The following is a 5483-nucleotide window of genomic DNA, read 5'->3' as shown; positions in this document are numbered from 1 at the left end:
AACTTACCTGCTATGAAGACCATTTATGTCCCTTGTCTCCTCTTTGAATCTTTCTTGTTGACGCCTTTCTCATCCTTGTAGAGCTCATTTCCAAGTTGACTCTTAGGCACCCACTGCTGTGTACTCTATGACTTGGGTTGCTTTTTGCATAGGGATTGTAGAATTGATGCCTTTTTTGTTTGCTACATAAGCTGATGTCACCTTGCTTGGTGTTTCTATATCCTCAATCATGGCTAGTTTCCTTGTGTCTATTGAGCTCCATAAGGGTACGGAAATGACATTGTTGCCCTCGTTCAGCAGTGCTGTCCTCTTCTCCCATTGGATATTACAATTACTGGCGCAAATCCAAGATCGTCCCAGGATCATTTCCTCCTCCATCGAACCTACAAGCATGATAAACACCTTTCCAACCAAGGAATTATTTCTGATGGAAACATTAACACTTAGAAATCTCTCAGCTTTCGTAGTTGTCAAGTGCACACTGCGTACTTGTGCATTGGTGGTTTCAAGGTGTGGTTTATCTAAGGCTACCCATGTCTCATATGAGAACAGGTTATGACTTGATCCCATATCTATCAATGCAATGCTAGTTGCATGACATTTAGCTGTAGAGATTCCCACCCTAAGTCATGCTGGCTCAATGTTTAGTTCATCTTCGTCAAGGAGAATTAATGAAGCCATGTTCACATGTAACATTCTCTTCTGGAGTATCTGTTTGGCCTTGGCCTGCCTTGCCTTAGCCTCTTCTTGAGCTAGTTGGATTTTTTCTTTTGCAATCTCCTTGCGTTGTTTTAAAAGATGTTCTTAAAAGAGCATCTCTTGGGTAAATATGTAGGTCTTGATGGAACCTGGATGTCCTGCTATAAGGCTATTATGGGCTTCATTGAAAATTTGACCCTGAGTTCCCTCATCTCATGAATGCATAGCCTACTATTATAATACATAATTCCTTCATCCAGGCTGTACCCTTGAACTTGGTTCAACTCCTGAGGAGTTTTGCTTTCTTGCATAAGTAGGGTAGCAATAGGGCCAAAGAATCTATCCTGCATGATCTTCTCTCTTGCTTCATTAATTAATGGATTTGACACCACTGTGATTGCAAGCAAGGAGGCTTTTCACTGAGGGCATCTGCTACCACATTTTCTTTGCCTGGGTGGTACTTGATTTCAAAATCAAATTCCTGTAGGGTCTGCATCCACCTTATTTGGTGCATGTTGAGATCCTTCTAAGTGAAGATCCACTTTAGGCTCTAATGTTCTATCATCAAAGTGAATCTTTGACCCAGTAGGTAATGTCTCCACCACAACTTCAAGGCATAGACTACTGAAAGTAGCTCTAGGTCGTGGACAGCATAATTTCTCTCATGTGTTTTGAGTTTTCGGGATTCATAGGCCAGTGCATGACCTTCCTGCATGAGCGCACCTTCCTACATGAGCGCACCTCCTAGGGCAAAACCACGGGCATCAGTTTACTACCTCAAAGGGTAGAGAGAAATCTGGCAACTTTAGAACGGGATTGGTAACCAAGGCGGTCTTCAGCTTATCAAAAGCGCTCTGACACCTGGCAGACCATTGAAATGGGGTATTCTTCTTAAGAAGATTAGTCAGGGGGAAGCTATGAGAGCATACTTAGGTATAAAAATTCTATACCAACTAGTTAATCCCAAGAATCCCCTGACTTCTTTCACTGTCTTTGGTTCAGGCCAATCTATGACTGCTTGGACTTTTGTGGAATCTGGACAAATTCTGTCTTTGGATACTAGGAAGCCCAAGTATTCAACATGGTCGGCAGAGAAAGTGCATTTGCTCTTTTTTGCAAAGAGTTGGTGCTTCCTTAGAATCTCAAGAACTTTACGGATGTGAGCTTCATGGTCAGCTGCATTCTTTGAGTAAATCAGAATATCATCAAAGAAAACAAGAACAAAATCATCCAAGTATTCTATGAGAATGTCCTGCATTAGTTGATTGAATGTAGCTGGGGCATTTGTCAATCCAAACACATGACTGTAAATTCATAGTGCCCACTGCCATTGAGACTAGTTTGGCATTTTTCACTAAAGTGTCCAATGGCTCGTTCATCCCTCGAATAAATCTGGCCATCAACTGCTCTTCATCCAAAAGTAGAGAATATTTGAGGAGAAGGGCAAATGCTTGATGGTATTCTTCAATTGTCCGGCTATCCTGCTTCGATTCCAAGAACTCATTCATTTTGGTTTCCAAGAAGCCCGGAGGACAGAACCTCTTTCTCCTGAGGTAAGCTTTAAGATCTGACCAGGTCTGGGCATTTCGATCAAGACAGTTTGTCTCGCAATGGTTCCTCCATGCGACCCTGGCCGTTTCCACAATTTTTAATCTGGCGAGAGCCATCTTGCTCCTCTCATTATAACCAGTTACATCAAAATACTCTTCCATTGCCTCGATCCATTTTTCCACTACTTCTCCTAACTGTTTCCCTTCACCCTTGAATGGACCAGGTTGGGATCGGTGCAGGGCTTTACGAACGTCCGGATCTAACTCTTCATCATCGGTAAGAGGATCTGGTTGCCTACCACCACGGGCCGCGCGCCTCATGATTCGGACAAAACGAGATTTTTGTCAACTTAACTTGTCATCATCAGATTTATGACTATTTAATTTTTGAGATTTATTTTTTAAACAAATAAATATTCCATCATAATTCTTAAAAACAAGATTTACTCTGATAATTTTATTAACCAATATTCACAAACACGAAAATAATTTGGAATCTTTTGCAAAACATCATTTATTATCAAAAGTTTTGATAAATACATAGAACGTCTCAGCTCCAAAAGTCACTGCCTCAATCGCATACGCAATAAAAAGGCGATACTGCGATGGAGACATGCTATGATATACACGATTCATCATGGTGCTGTAATTCTTCTCCTAGGAATAAAGCGGCTAAGAAGTCTAAAAATTTGGCAAGAAATTCTAAAATTTCGGGGTGAATGATTATAGAGTTGGACATAATGAATAACTCCTAGCCTTATCAAGATCATGGCTAGCGAGATATTCTGTCTGAGTCTTTGACGCTGATTAGTATTGACATTAATACTTCGCCCTCCAGAGAACCACATATGTTGACGTTGCTCTCCTGGATCAGGAAAGTATAGATCCTCAAAGTGACGAGCGAGTCTCACTCTGCTTTCTCGGGTTGTAACGGAGTTGATGAGATTTTTGAAGGCAAAGGCAATCATATCTTGACTCTGGGAGAGTCCAGGAATGCTAGATAGATTTGGGGTATCCATCTAAAAATCCAGTTCAATTTATGAGTTTTCAATTTATGAATTCATTTCAAACATAATCTTATCAGGTGAAAACATTATTTCCCAGATTTACTTTAAAATTTTAGGCAATTTCTGTTGATGTTTCATAAGTTTACAACAGTGCTCTGATACCAGCTGTGAGACCCCTTTGCCCCCTTCGTGCACCGGATTCCCGGCTGCTAGTAGCGGAAGTAGCTTCTTCTTGCGCGGGGCAGGGTTTCCCACTCGGGGCCTCGCCCTCGAATGTCCGAATGTATGACACTAATCTGATGGTCAATCCGAAACTGAAACCGAAATTGAGAAAGTTTCCCTTGCCCAAAAAACGGGGACAATTCCACCTTTTTGATTTTCTTAACAAATTTTCTAATGGGGTCAAGAGGTTAAACTATCCTTCACCTGATTAAACCAGATAGAAGGAAAACTATTACAGACTTAACTTGAAGAAATCAACACTTTTTTTCTCACCGAAATCAGGCACAGCCGCCGTTGATCTAATCATTTGAGAAGTCTTCAGATTTTTATTTAACTACTCGAGTTCTAATTTCATTATTAAAACTCCACTGATTTTAGCCTACCCCATCCGGCCCATGGGTCTCAGCCACCACCCAACCACTGGAATCAGTAGAACCAGACAATTACTCACCCACCCATAATTGAATGCCTTTCTTAACTTTTGCTTTTGAATACAGATACACACACACTCCTCTTTAAAACTTTAACTTATAAAACAATCCATTGACAAACATTTATTGGTTACAGATGTCATAACTCAAAATTTCCATCCTGTCCCTTGTTTCTCAAAAAAAAAAACAGTATCACTTTGGACTCTCTGATGAGACCAGCAGGCACCGCGAGCCCGTGCATCGCCTGGTCAGAACCCTCCAGGATCCTCCTTAGGTGTCCTGGCACTTCACTCAGGGACCGCTTCGTCAGTCCTCGTCCATCGTACTGGAAGTGCACCATTTTAACCGTACTGAGGCTGGTCAGGCTTTGCCGCGTGAGCTGTCCTTTGAACACTCCCCCCGCCAGCTGTTGCAACCGAACTTCCCTTAGAAAAACATATACCAAATGTCTCCTCCAGCATTCTGGCGTAAGACAATCTTTTAAGAAAATAGGGTTTCTATGCAAGTTTTCAGTTTGAATTTTCATTTGAATACAAGGAGTATTTCTTGAATCAGTATCCCCAAAACTTCTTGATCGTAATTCTGAATTCTATAACAGAATTCCTCGAATTCTGTAACTTTGATCCACAGATCAATTCGAAGGTTCTCAAACTTAGTTTCAGATTTGGTGGGAGTTTTGAGTGTATTTTTCTAAACTGGTCACATTTTCTTTCCTCTCGAAACTGACGAAAGAGTTTGGTCTTGTTCATAGTCTGATTCAGGGTTTGAGTCTGATAAGATTTTTCCTGAACTATCTTTCTCGAAAAGGTTTGATAATTCAGTTACTAAATTACTGAATTTCATTCTTTGAATATTCACTTAACTGATTTCTAAATTAGTTACTAATTCCAATGAGGAATTAGTAACTAATTCCAATGAGGAATAATTTAATTATTTATCTGAATATTTCGACTTCGATAGATTTCTTGAATTTTCTTTTTACAAACCGTGTGAATATAAAACGATAGAATTTACTCTCTTAGAGTAATTATTCATTTATCAATTTCTCATAGAATTTAACCATAGACTTTAAGAGAATTCTAATTTTGATATAAAAATTCTTTATGCATCTATTTATGCATGAAAATCAACTTCAATGGGAATAACACTTTTATAAAAGAAAATCCTTTTATGCATCTATTTATGCATAAAATCAATTTTAATAGGAATAACACTTTTAAAATAAAAAGAATTCATTTATGCATCTATTTATGCATAAAAATCAATTTTTACAAGAATAACACTTTTATAATAAAATTTCCTTTATGCATCTTTCTATGCAAAAAAATCAATTTTAATGAGAATAACACTTTTATAATAAATTTTTGCCCATTATGCATCTTTCTATGTATAGATTTTAAATTCAATGAAAATAACACTTTTATAATAAAAAATTTCCATTATGCATCTTTCTATGCATAGAAATTAAATTCAATGAAAATAACACTTTTATAATAAAAAAATTTCTATTATGCATCTTTCTATGCATAGAAATTAAATTTAGTTTTATTTGATCCAAAAGGAAAAGAGGTATG

This window comes from Cibotium barometz, chromosome 3 (assembly GCF_041138505.1).
Source record: "Cibotium barometz isolate CiBa-2024 chromosome 3, ASM4113850v1, whole genome shotgun sequence".
Taxonomy (NCBI): Eukaryota; Viridiplantae; Streptophyta; class Polypodiopsida; order Cyatheales; family Cibotiaceae; genus Cibotium; species Cibotium barometz.
Note: the sequence above shows the minus strand (reverse complement) of the source record.